Source organism: Monodelphis domestica, chromosome X (assembly GCF_027887165.1).
Source record: "Monodelphis domestica isolate mMonDom1 chromosome X, mMonDom1.pri, whole genome shotgun sequence".
Classification (NCBI taxonomy): Eukaryota; Metazoa; Chordata; class Mammalia; order Didelphimorphia; family Didelphidae; genus Monodelphis; species Monodelphis domestica.
Window position 1 is genome coordinate 80,059,614 of NC_077235.1, and position 14,123 is coordinate 80,073,736.

Consider the following 14,123-nt stretch of genomic DNA (forward strand, 5'->3'; position numbering starts at 1 on the left):
GTGTGGCTTCGTTCCTCGTCCACAAGCTCGGGCCCTGGGCCAACAGTCCACTCAGTGCCATTCTCCCTTTGTGAAAAGATAACGACGGGGCTGGGTTGGGTTTCCTGCCATTCTTTGCCCCTGTCTGCGGCGTCCACGCTTTCTGTTTTGCTCCGGGGTGGTTTGCGTAGGGCAGCTTCGCCTGTGGCCGTGGGTGGCCCTGGAGAGCTGGCCTTTCTCTGGGCAGACAACAAGTGTCGCCGGCTGTTGTGGTTGGTCTGTTTGTGCTGGGAACAGGCGGGGCAGCGGGGGAGCGGGAGGAGGGAACAGGAAGGAGTTTGCACACATTTCGGCCTCCCTCCGCATTTCGCCCACTGCCGAGGCTCTCTAGGACAGTCTCTTTCCAGCGCCTGCAGAGGCGCGCGCGCGCGCACGCACGTTTTTCCCCCGCCCTCCCCCGGATCAGTGCGCGCGCACAGACACCCGCACGCTCCCTCTCCCTCCACCCCGCTCAGTGGGTCTCTTCTTCCAAGATGACAGGACGGAGGAGGCCAGGCTGCTGGAATCAGCTGGTACGTAGGGGAGCCCCTTGGCCGGCCCAGCCGCACCCAGCGGCTGGCCGCGGCTCTCTCTCCCGTGCTCTCTGTTCCTGTGGAGGCTACTTAGCTGCTGGCTTGCTCTCCGCGCTCGGCAGCGGCGGCGGCGTCTCTGCCTTGCTAGGCTGCTCTCCGCGCCCTAGCTCGCCCTGCCCTGGGCTGTTGAAGCGCTCGGGCTCTCGCTCCTAGCTAGAGAGGAAGCGAGCCAGAGGCGCCCCGGGGATGGGAAATGGGGGGAAGGCAAGGAGAGGCGCTGTGGCGGTTGCAGGTGAGCCCCGTGGGTGGGCGACCGGCTGGAAAGGAGCTCTGGCCCGCCTGGGGACGGGGGCGCCCTTGCCCAACTTCACCCCGATGGGCGGCGGCGGCGGCCGCGGCGGCCGGAGCTTTGGCCGTGGCGGCCGCCGGGCCAGCCGGCAGGAAGGAAAGGAGGCCAGTGTGTGCCCAGGGTGCCTGTTTGTGCCCGGCTCCTGCTTCCATTCCTTAGGGCAACTGAGGCGGCCGGCAGAGGGCACGCCCCCTCGGGGCTTGCCCGGGCGCCTTCGCCTTGACATTCCCCCTCGCTCTCACTCCTACCCCTACCTCGCACCTGGCCCTGGCGGCCGCCCTGCTTGTCCTGCCGGCCCGGCCCTTCCCTGCTCCACTCTGCCCTGCGCTGCTCATCCCGGTATCCGGCTATAGCGCACCGGGGTGGGGTGTGGAGCGGCCCGGGGAAGGGGGGGGCTCTGAGGCTCCCCAGGAAGGGGACTTTGAAGATGGCGGGGTAGGAGGGGGCCGGGAGTGGCCGGGCCTGGCCCTTTGGGCCTGGCCACTTGAGCTCTTCCTCCTCTGATTCCCGCAGATGGCCCTCTCTGAGCCTGAAGTTTTGGCTCTTCCGCTCACCCAGAGTTTTCCCCTCACCACCTAGCCCATGCCTCCCTCCCTCTCCCAGCCTCCCTCTTCTTTGAGTGGCTGTCCTTGGGTCCTGTGTGGATGCGGGCTTTGCTGAGGTGTTGGGCGTGTGTGTCGAGGGGGTGAGGAGATCTGGGTAGAAGCTGGGCGATTATGGATGGATGCACGCATGCATGCATGTATTCCGCGGGCTCTGATGCCCGCGGGCAGCCAGCTGCGCTGAGCAGAGAAGCCCATCTTCTCCACCTTTTCTTTGCCAGTGCCTGGCCCGCGAAGGGGGCTTTGATCGTTTTGTCCCCCTGCTGGGGGCTACTAGGAGCAGTGGCTTTCCTGCAGCTGGCTAGTTCAGCCCTCCCCCCACCCTAAGCCTCTGCTCCCTGTTTCCTTAGCAAATTTCGAAGGGGGACAGCAGTTATTGGCTTGTCTCTGACTCACAGGCTGACCAATTAGTTTATTAGAAAAATATGATGTAAAACGCCTCCTATTTGTTACCTGGAGTCTGATTTCCAGGTTGTCATTCAGTTCCGAAAGCCAAGAAGAGCCAGCTCAGGGGCCATTTTTGCTTTGTGACCTCGGGGCAGCTGTGGAGACTTCCCTTCTCCAGGTGGACCATTTATGGAATGAGATGAGCATTTCTCCCCAAAGATTATGACATTTGAACTTTATTCTTGATGCCTGGTTCAGAGGACAGAGAATTGGCTTTCCACTCACAGCCCTCAATCTTAAACTGAAAAGGACTTCAGAGCCCATCCAGGGCAACACATGAAGAAACTGAGACCCGAAGAGATAAAGTGACTTCTTCAAGGTCTCAAGTAATAAACATCAGAAGTATGCTTCAAACCCAAGCTGGCCAGAATTAGCATACTGATTCCTCCAGGAGATGGAGGTCCTGGGAGCAAATCCTTCCTCTCAGGCTTTACCTTCTTTGTGACCTTGGACTAGTCCCTTCTCCTCCCTGAGCCTCAGTTTCTCCTTCTTTAAAAATGAGGGGATTAGAGTTGTTGGCCTCTGAGGTCTTTCCCAGCTCAAGATCAGGGACTCAAGATATGTGACCCTGAGCAGGTCATTTCACCCCCACCGCCAGGACCTGTTTCCCCCCTCTGTAAAATGAAGGGGTTAGACTAGCTGGCCTCTGAGCTCAGAGTCTGAGTCCAGGGCCCAGTTCTGTACCTAGGGAAAGAAAGCTGGTTATATAATAAATAAAGCTGGAGCACTGGCAAGAGAGATGCCAGATCTATTCATTACCTTGCTCTCGCTTTCTTAAAGGGAACAGAAGGGGGAGCAGGATTCAGGGACCTTGGATTGATTCTGGGGAATGCTACCCAGTTACAGGCATAGCCCAAATGATTTAAGGTGCTCTAACTTGGCTTATCTGAGTTAGTCATTTGGAAATGTAGCCTCGCCCATTTTTACCCTCATTTGTATTGGGAAGAGGCCCAAGTAGCAGTTGGCATGCACACTTTAGGCATCTTTAGCATGGAGTTGGAATGACTCACAACATTTATGGAGCCCCAGACCGACTCTTCTGCAGCTTTGGTCTTGGCTTTCATTGGGGCAGGGTGGGGAGGTGGCCATCGGGCCAGTAAAGAGGGGAGAAGGCAGTCTGCCCCCTGGCTGCTTTTCTGGCCAGGCTCCTCATCCTTGATGGATCTCATGGATCACCTGAGTCCACCTCTGGAAAGTCCTGACACTAAGTCATGGCACGGTGACTCAGTGGCTTCACTAATATGGGCAGCGAGTTGATTTCGATGAAATCGGTTTAGTGAAGCCTTCCTTCCTCCGAGTACGCTGGAGCTCGTTCCAACTTGCAGGTCCTAAAGCACTGCCAGTGGAGTTTCTTAATTGCAGCAAAGAATTGCCCTGGGTATTGAGCAGGTCCACTCCTCCCTCTAAATCTGCTGACATCAAAACCATTGAGCCAGGGAAGGGAAATGAGGGGGTTGGACTCGATGGGCCAGTTTTCAATCTTCTGTTGGAGAGTACCACTGGAAACACCAGACCTGTTCTAGCCCTACCATTTGATGGCTCTCTGTCTGTGGCATTCAGGGGCTGCTGTCCTATCTTATCCCTTCAGTCAGTCACCCTGAGGGCAGCACAAATGAAAGCCCACTCACTGCCACAGCCAGGCTGAGGCGAAGATTTGCCCCTAAGAACCATTCCTTTTGGGGCAGCTGGGTGGCCCAGTGGATAGAGTGCAGGGCCTAGAGATGGGTGGTCCTGGGTACAAATCTGGCCTCAGACACTTCCTAGCTGTGTGATCCTGGGCAAGTCTCTTACCCTGCATTGCCCAGCCCTTACCACTCTTCTGCCTCAGAACCAATCCTTGGCATCAATTGGAAGGCACAAAGGCCAAGGGTTTAAAAAAGAAAAAGAACCATTCCTTTTGACTTGTTAGGCACCTCTTCTGTCATATCAATATGCCCTGGAACATTTATGTCATTCAGTAGTGAGGGTCAAATGTGTATCGGCAAATCCAAGTTGCTGATATCTTCCTTAATGTGAAGGGGAGTATTTGCCAAGGACCCAAGTGTCCTGGATGCCTAGGGACTCCACCCCATCAAGATACGGGTTGCAACATGTTCATTCAGGCTATCTCATAGTTCAGTAGAGTTCAAAGCTGTTTACTTTTTGCCAAGCGAAATTTTGGTACCATGGTGAGCTTGGCTCATCAGTCATCCAAATGGCCCTGATGTTTGTTTCTCTTAAAGGCGATGATTAGTTTCATCCCTGATCATCATCCAGGTAGAGAGATCTCTAGATTGGTGTTTCCTAACTGAGAGGCAACTTTGTTTTATGTGTTTAAACTGGGAAACCTTCTAGTGCTGCTTCTTTGCAAATAACACTAGCTCTTCTTGGATCGGAAATTGTTCACTGACCAGTGGACTGCTACTTTTGTCCTTGTTCCGGGGACCTTTTTTGTTTTTGATCTCAGGGCAGTTGTTGAGACCTCCTTTCACCAGGTTGTCCATTTATGTAATGAAATAATTTCTCCTGAACTATTATGAAATTTTAACTTTATTCTTAAAGTGGACGTAAAATTGGCTTTCCACTCACAATCTTCAATCTTGAACTGAAAAGGCCTTCAGTGCAACCCTTTGATCTTACAGATGAAGAAACTGAGAGCAATAGACTTCCCCCCAGCTTTCTAAATCAGAACCCTTTTCAGCTTTGCCTTTGTGGGAAATGTAGTCTCTAGATTCTAAATCAATACAATTGTTTAGACCTTTACTTTTTCTCTTGTTTTATTGCTATGAGATAGTATTTCTAGAACTGTTTGAGTAGTGGTGGGGGGAAGGGGGCCTGTTTTACCTGTTTGAACTGAGAACGCTCCATTATACTTCTGGGATCCAATATACACTTCTCTGTTTAACATTCAGTGCCCTCCATCCCCAGCCACTTGTAGCTCTCCCGTTGTCGTCTATTTCTCCCCTGCATGCACGCTGCAATCACACTCCACTGGCCTCCTGGCTGGTCCTCATATTTGACGTCCCATGCCTTTGCATTAGCGGACTCTCGTGCTTCTTCATCTCTGCCTTGCCAGCTTCCCCGAGTCTCTTCAAGATTCATTTCAAACCCCACATGGTGTACCAGGTGTCTCTCCTCCCCCTAGGCCTTGCCTTTTCAAATACCCTCCATCTCTCCGATCGCTCTGTACTGTGTATAGGTCTACTTATTTCAATGTTGTCTCCCCCATTAGACTTGAGGAATTGGGCTCCTTGAGGGCAGGCAGCGACTTTTTGCCTTTCTTTGACTCCCCAGGGTTTAACACGGTTCCTGGCACATACAGAGCAAACACTTACTAAAGCCTCATTGATGGACTCTTGCTTTTAAATATATACTTTTGAGGATATTTAAATAGATCTCCTTCGCTATGTCGGAGCTTTCTGGCATGGAATCTCTTATATGGGCAACCCGCCACTGGTGAGTGGTCTTAGAGAGGAACTTGTCCAGGGTCCCACAACCAGGATGTGCCAGAACTGAGCCTTATACCCCATCCTTCCGTCTCCAGTGCTGCTCCTCCACATCTATGCTTTTTAAGATTTACCATAACGAATTTCATCAAAAGCTTTTACTGCTTCTAGTGAAATAATCATCTACATTTTGTCCTATAGAGTTAATTATGCTAGTTGTTTTCCTAATGCCAAACCATTCTTTCATCCCTGGTATGAATCCAAGTTGGTCACAGTGAATTATTTTTTGGATACAATCCTGTAGCCTCCTTGTGAGGATTTTATTTAAAACTGTTACATCATTATTCCTTAGTGAGATTTGTCTGTTCGTTATCCTTCTTTGTTTTGTCTCACCTTAATTTGGGCATTGGAACTATATTTGTCTCATAGAAGCAGTTTGATGGAGTACTTTCAGTTTTTCAGTAATTTTTGTAGCATGGATATCAGTTGCTTTTCAAATGTTTGCTAGAATTCATTTGTTAATCCAGTTGGACTGGGAGCTATTTTCTTTGGCAATTCATTTGTGGCTTGCTCAATTTCTTTTTCCAAGATTGGCTAGTTCAAGATCTCTGTTTCTTGTTTTTAGTCTGGATATTTTATATTTGGGGAGATTTTAATGAATCTCCGTTGAATTCCCAGTTTTGCTGGCATCTCATCATCTTTAGTAATTTTCGATAATGGTTTTTATTTCCTTTCTGTTTAAATGTGAACTCACCTTTTTAATTTTGGCATTTAGTAAGTGGTTTTTCCTCTTTCGCTTGATCAAGTTGCCTAATATGAATCAGTTTTGTTAGTTTTCAACAAGATCAGCTCTTGGTTTTGCTGATCAGGTCTATGGTCTCTTTTTGTAGAGTTCTATTCTCTAATTTTCAGGATTGGAGGGGGCTGTTTAAAAGCTGCTCATTTATTTTCAAATCTTTTAAGTTGCATCATCATTTCATTGAACTTTTTTTTTCTATTTGGCTAACGGAAGTTTTCAGAGAGGAATTTTCCTCTGCTTACTGTTTTAACATACTGTGTTCTAAAAGTTTGGATTTCTTGTTTCATTTTTTATCATTGTTGTTAATGTTGTTAATGTAACTTATTGTTTCTATGATTTGTCCTTCAACTCAGTCATTGTTCAAGATGGCATTACTTAGTCTCCATTTAAGTCTGTATTTTTTCCATATAGTTCCTTTGTTCATCATAAGTTTTACTGTTTCATGATCTATAAAACATGTGTTGATTATTTCTTCCTCTTTACATATGTTTATGATTCCTTTATGTCCTAGCATGATGATTTTTGCAAGGTACTATAGCACACTGAGAAATATTCATATTCTTTAGTATTCCTTGCAGAAGGTACCATAGCTCAGGCAAGTCTAGCCGAGATCTCGTTCTTACATTACTTCTTTTTAAAATATATCTCTTGTATTTATCCAGCTCTGAGAGGAACACTAAAATATCTGACTCTTGTTGTGTTACTATCAAATTCCTTTTGCTTCTGTCACCTAGCTTTTCTTTTGAGAACATAGCTCTGTTTAGTGTCTGTGCATTGAATATTGTTAATTTCTTATTGTCTTCGGTGCCTTTAGTGCATAAAGCATAATGTAGTTTGACTATCGATTTTTAGTTTCCTTATGGAAGATCGTGATGCTAATTCTTGTTTTCTTAGAGTTGTCTGAGGCATAATACATTGTTGGCATCCCCCTTGTTTTCATTCTGTTTGTTTAAAATGAGTTTTATATATAAAAATATATACATATATATTTATATATAAAATATATATATAGCAAATTGTTGGATTTTATTTTCTTATTTCGATGTTCATTTTCTTTTTATTGCAGGATTTAATCTATTCAAATTTGAGATTGGAATTGTTTAGTTTGTGTTTTCTCCCATCAATTACTTATGTACATATATATGAGATGTCATCGGACTTGCAATTTCATTGGCATAGGGAACTCTCCAATGAGGAAACTGCCTCTACCCATGCATGTTGACCCCTTAGAGAAATGCCTAGAGCACTAGAGGTGAAGTGACCAGGGTCACAGGGCCAGAATGTGGCAGAGGCAAGATTTGAGCTCAAGTCTTCATTACCCTGGGGCAGCTAGGTGGCTCGGTGAATAGAGTGCCAGCCCTGGAGATGGGAGGTCCTGATTTCAAATATGGCCTCAGACACTTCCCAGCTATGTGACCCTGGGCAAGTTGCTTAAGAGTTTACCCTTGAGGGAAGCTGGGTAGCTCAGTGGATTGAGAGTCGGGCCTAGAGACCGGAGGTCCTGGATTCAAATTTGACCACAGATACTTCCTAACTATATGACCCTGGACAAGTCACTTAACTCCCTAGCCCTTTGCCTAGCCCTTACCACTCTTCTGCCTTGGAACCAATACTTTAAATGGATTCTAAGATGGAAGGTAAGGGTTTAAAAAAAGAGTTTACCCTTGCCTGGCTTAAGTATCAATTCTAAGGCAAAAGAATGGTGAGGGCTAAGCAGTGAGGTTAAGTGACTTTCCCAGGGTCACACAGCTGGGAAGTGTCTGAGACCAGATTTGAACCGAAGACCTCTCGACTCCAGGGCTGGCACTCTATTCACTAAGCTACCTAGCTGTCCCCAGGGTAAGGGTTTTAAAGTCAAAAAAACCTTTTTTACTCTGAGTCCAACACTATCCATTATGCCAAACTACTAAAATGTGTATTATATATACTAATAGAAATGTTTTGCCAATTATGTTTGTTTTATTACTTCACATTTAAACCCCGTCTCTTTCCCCTCCCTCCCATTGCCTTGCACAATCCCAAACTCTGGGTTTCTTCTTTTTAGTATTGCTCTCCCTTGCTCTTGTTTAAGCCTTCTCTTTCTCCCAGCTCAGCTAAGACTATGGCACCTAATCGTCCTTTCCCCCACCCCCTCTGTTCCATTCTTCTGTGTCAGTGATATTAATTTATGATGCCCCCTTCCAAGAAGTGCTGTCTTCCTCCAGTCCCTTCTCTTATGTATGCCCCATCATTCTTCTAGAACTGTCTGCTCTAGGATTTCTGAACTTTTCTTTGTGTCTTGGGTCCATTTGAGACAGCCAATCCCTTCTCAGATAGCATAATGTTTTTAAGTAACTGAAGGGAATGTTGAATTTCAGTTAGAAAATAAAGATAGAATTTTGCTCCCTCATCCAAGTTCTTGAACCTCCTGAAATCTAGCCATGACTTCTGTTAAGAAACCCTCCTCAACTCTATTCTAGGATCAGTTGCTAGCAATGCTAATTCTCAATGGAAGTGGGATATGGTAGCAAGTGTTCCACAAGGATAGTCTGGGAGAAGGGGTGGGTCGGACTGTTCTTTACCTCATCACTTAGCCTTTTTGATGTCACACCTCTCTCCTTTTGAACCTCAGAAACCCTGTTCCCCCATCTCGGAGTCGTGCCTCCCCAGATACCCAGCTGCTCCCCCCTCCAAGTGGGAATTAGCACTGACAGCTATAACCTCAAGTTGTATAAGCTCATTTATGTCCAACGTCCCACCCTCCCAAAGCAGGATTCATTATAAGATGCATATTTTGCTCTCTGGCCTCTGAGGGGCTGACTGTGTACTACCCCTGCTCTGTTTATACTCAGTTTCCATTCCTTCCTCTGTATTCTGCCCTACCACCAATGCTGTGATCCCACCCCACCCCTCCTGGTAGCAAGGGGAGAAACTGAAAGCCTCTTGTCCTTTTCTTGAGTGATGACCACTCCTTATTTGTCCCCCCTTTCATTCTCTCCTCTTCCTGGCTGAGATACACTCCTCCTTTTTATCCTTCCAACTACAATATTGACTTATTAATGAGGGGCTGAGAATTTTCCCCTGAAATATTAATACACTCTGTCTACCTCATTTTCTCTCAGTTTTTCCCATTACATATTTCGTTCTTTAGCTTATATTTTTCTTTTTCATTTCCAACGTAGCAGACATCAAGAAACAGCATTTCAATAAAAAGGGGACTGAAAAGAATGTATATGAAACTGTGAACTTCTTTTATATATAAGTTTTTTATGGTAGTGACAAAACTGCCAAACTGCCTTCTGTCTTCTTCTGAACTTCCTTCTGTTCTCTTCTTTGTCCTTTTTGGTTTCACTAATGTTCTTTTTTTGTCTTCTTTTTGAATCTCCCATTACTCACCAACGCCACCCCCCCCCCAATACCTCCAATAGAAACCTGCAACAAATGAGTAATGAGAGCGGACACGTTAGCTATAACTGAAAATGGCTGCCTTGGTCTGCTCCTCTAGTCTATGAAGAAGAAGTGTGACGTGCTCTATCATTTTTCCAAAGGTCCAATTGGCCACTGCTCTGAATTACAGTTCTGCAGTCTTTCAGAGTTGTCTTCCTTTCCATTGTCCTGATCATTGAGTAGATCGTCCATTTATTTTACTCATTCTGCTCTGCGTGAGTTCATACAAAGCTTTTCTGAATCCGCCATGTTCTTTTCTTTTCATCTCCCCATTCCTAGACTACAGTTTGTTCCCTCATTCCTCATTTGGACACCCCCTAGGTTTTCAGTGCCTTGCTCTAACAAAAAGTGATGCAATGAATATTTTTTGTACCTATGGGCCCTTTCCTCTGTCTGTGATCCTCTTTGGCATATATGCCTAGCTTTGGACCTAGATTTGGACCAGAGGTTTGTTTTCCAAAATGGCCAGAGCAATTTCTTCACTAAGAGTGCATTCATATGACTGCCCTCCTATGGTTCCCCCTCCAACAATTGCCATTTTCCTCCTGTCGTTGTGGCCAATCCGATGGGTGAGTAGTGGAACCTTGGTTGTTTTCATTTGTATTTTCCAGGATCATTTCTCACATGATTGTTTGAATTGGCATTTCTTCGTTTGGAAAATGTTTCCTCTAATCCTTTGACCATCGATTTCTCAGAGTTGGAATTTTGTTCTCCTTTGAATACATTTCCTTTATGTCTTAGATGTCAGACCTTTAGCAGAGGAATTTTTCTCATTCTTTTCCACCAATTTTCTTCTTTCTGAGATTTTAGCGTTAGAGTTGGAAAGGACCTTAAAGGTTATCGAGTCCATTTTATAGGTAAGGAAACTGACACTCAGAATTTGACTTGCCCAAGGTCACACAGTCAGTAAATGGTGGTGGTAGGATTTCTGATACAAGTTGTTCACTCTGTCTATCAGATGGTACTGGGAGCCTTGTCACCAGACTGGCTCCTGAGGGCTGGTCCCTCAGGACACTGCTGAGAGGGAGTGCGCCAAGGATATTGTATACTGAAGCCTCTTAGCCATCTTTCTGTCCTCTCTTCTTTTGACTGCCAGTTTTCCTCTTGGGCAGTTTTGATGACTTTTAATCAGTGGTCAGTTTTTTCTTGTTCCCCAGACCCCATCTCTGCACTCCTGCCTCTTTTCCTTCTTAGGACACTGAGGTGGGTGGTCTGATTACAGGCCTCAACTCACCTGTGGAATGGAGGAGGGAATCTAGAATCCTTGGGTGTGCCCTGGAACGATGGGGCCTCCACCCTTCCCAAAACAGGGACAACCTGCCCCCCCCAACTGAAATATTCTCTTCAAAGGCTGGGTGCCCCAAATTACAGTAGCCATGAGGGTCATAGGGCAATGGGTGTGGGTTGTTAGAGCAATCTAAATGGAAGGAAAGTGAATTGCCTTTCAGTTGAGTTTTTGTGCAAGAATTATTTCGTGGAGGGTCTCCTTGCTCATCTGATTGTCGTTGGTGACCCTTCTAAGGTGTGAGGTTCTTTATTTGGACTTTATTTGATGTTGTGGGGGAAAGTTGCCGCCAGAAACCTCTTACCCCGCCATCTTCACAGGATGGTTGTAGAATTGCTTCTCATGAATTCTAGGGCAAGACGACCCAGGGTCCCATGAAATTTCTTGTTGTCCTTTAATCCTACACTTCCATCAGCTCTTTTAACACCTTTATTTGCTTAAAACCCTGTAAGCTGGCCTTCCGTAGCACAAAGGGGAACAGACCCCATCTTTACTCTGGAAGGACCTTAAAGGACATTTGGTTGAAACCCCTCATTTTAGAGAGCAGTTCAGTGATTTGTTCAAGGCTGAGTAGAACAGAGCTGGGATTCAAACCCATTTCTTCTCACTCCAAATCCAACCCTCCTTCCACTGGAGTGTGCCACCTTCCATTTAGCCATAACTTCCTTTAATCTTCTGGCTTCATTTTATGGTTGTGAATGTCAATATTGACATGACTCAGTTCCTCCAATAGTATGTTGACTCACTGATCACTGGACAATGATTTCACAGTTAGAGTACCAACAGTTAGGTTACTGTCGATTGACTCTTGAAAAATTCAGCACACCACCACCATCACTGTGGACTCATAAGGGGACCACACAAAACTGAGGCCCATTGAATGTTTTTCTTTACTTTGTGGGTTGCCCAGCCAAAGAATTCATCACCTGGTGGTCAGCCAACTGGTGACAAGCTTCTCTGTACTTAGCTGGGCTGGTCCTCAGAAAGCAGACATAGTCTTGTCACCAGGCTCAAGCTCAAAGCTTTTCCACTATGGTAGAATATGCTTGCTGGGATGGCCTCGAAAATTGCCACCGTGTCACAGTGTGGCATCAGAGAAGGAGGAATTCCTTCATAGGGGACTAGACTACCTCTATAACCAATAAATTCCATTAGACATAAAATCTGTGACAGGAGCACACTGTATGAGAGTGATAGAAAAGGCTGGTTCTAACCATTCAGAGGGTCTGGTTTTCAAATCTTTCCTCTTATAATTAAAGCCAAACTCTTCATCTTCTTGGGCCTCAGTTTCCTCTTCCATCAAATGAAAGGATTGAGTGAGCTAGCTTCTGAGGTTCTAGATCTGGGATCCCAAGTGCACCCTCAAGGGAATCACTTTGAATTCCTGGGCCTCAGTTTTCTTTCATGTAACCATTTGACATGGTTGACCACCTTGTCTTCATGGGTACTTTCTCTTTCCTGAGTTTTGTAATACTGATCACTCTTGATTTTCCTCTTAACCCCACCACTGACCACTCCTCAGTTTCCTTTGCCAGAGAACCACCTATGTCCTGTCCTGTGTACATCCAGGGTTCTGTCTTGGGCCTCTTTTTTTTCCCCTCTACACTCTCTCTTGGTGACCTCATCAGTTTCCATAGGTTCAACTACTCCGCCTATACAGATGACACTCAGAGCTCTCTATCTCCCCTTCATCCCTTCTGAGCTCTAGCCCTGTGCTACCTGTTGGACATCATCACTCCTGTAATTTGAGACATCTCAGTATATCCTATATGAAACTTCTATTCCCCCAAAACCCGCCTTTCTTCTTAACATCTGTATTTCTGTTGAGTGAAACCACCATCCTCTTGATTTTCTTTTTTGCCTGGGTCTCCAGTCTGTAATCCACATCATTGCCAAATTGATATTCCAGATCTGAGAGGGGAGAAATAGGGGTTTAATTATATAAAAGAAATAGACTGACTTATATTTTAAAATAGGGTCACTAGGAATTTATATTTATTCCAAAGAGATTTATTTACAATTTATTTACAAAATATAGAAAGAGCGAAGTAAGAAAATCAGAGAGAAGTTAGGGTAAGCTATCTAGCTTAAGCACTAAGTAATTTACTCCCAGCCCCTGGCTCAATGCAGGCAAGGAGAGTTTGTTAGTCCTTAGACCTCAGCAAAGCTGAGGACCTGGGGAAATCTCTCTCAAAAGGGAAGCCTCTCCTGAGGCTAGTTTTTTTCAGAAAATCCAGCTGTTAAGAGTCAGCTTTTCACTTACCATGTGTCAGTCCAAAGGAAGAGATTTACCAGGAACAGGGTCTCGGCTCTAGTCAGCATATTCTCCACCAGCTTCCACTTCAAAGAACTGTCAGTAGAACTGAACTCAGGAAGTTGTTACTCCCCTTTAAAGACACTTTCTTTTGCATCACTTCCTGTGCCTTCCCCTAATTTTTACTTGGACAAATCATAGTCTGAATCCTTGCTTAGGACTGCCCAGAAGGCAGTCAGTCGATTCTGACTCATTACCCACTATTGCACACGTGGGTCCCCCACTCAAGTGTGAATGGGGTGTTTACACTTTTGGTAATTAAATAAAAAAATGGGCAGATCTCCATACTCAACTTTTAAGTATGGTGTTTACACTTTTGGTGATTAAAAATAGGCAGGGTTACAATTTAATCTTCACAATCAGGGGAGAGTTAAATTTAATCTTCACAGGTCTGATTATGTCACTTCCGATTAGGAATTTGATTTGGCTCCCTATTACCTCTGGGACAACAATACGAGCTTTACTGTCTGGCTTTGGCCTCTCTTCCTAGATTGATCTCATGTTAGTCCTTATGCTCCAGCCAAACTTCCCTGCTTACCATTCCTCCCCTCCCCAATGGGTTTCCATTGCCGGTCTTTGCCCCCTTCCTCCTCTGTATAGCATGCTATCATTCTCCAACTGTTTCGCCATCTCCATCTTCCACTTCTGATTTTTTCCCTCTGAAGTCCTGCTTCCATTATTTTTTAAAGACCTTTCCCTTCCATCTTAGAATCAATACTGTGTATCTTTTCCAAGACATATGAGTGGTAAAAGCTAGGCAGTGAGGGTTACGTGACTTGCTCAGGGTCACCCAGCTAGAAAGTGTCTGAGGCCACATTGCTTCCATTATTTTTAAAGGAATATTTAATTATCTTTGATAACCTGGATTCTGGCAAAGGGCTTCATGAATCCCATTGCCTTGTCTATTTAGTAGAGAGACCAGCCT

General features: G+C 45.7%; 1 protein-coding gene across 3 annotated transcripts in view; it reads left to right on the forward strand.

The window, feature by feature from the left end:
- The first annotated feature begins 286 nt into the window (after positions 1 to 286).
- The window catches only part of MID2 (midline 2), a 99,054-nt gene continuing 85,217 nt past the window's right edge, over positions 287 to 14,123 (forward strand). Inside the window, exon 1 of one of the 3 annotated variants that reach the window (XM_007506940.2) lies at positions 287 to 551. The gene's annotated coding sequence lies outside the window, so the exon portion shown is untranslated. The remainder of the gene's footprint in view (positions 552 to 14,123) is intronic. The other 2 variants (XM_056809419.1, XM_007506941.2) reach the window with 2 other exon arrangements.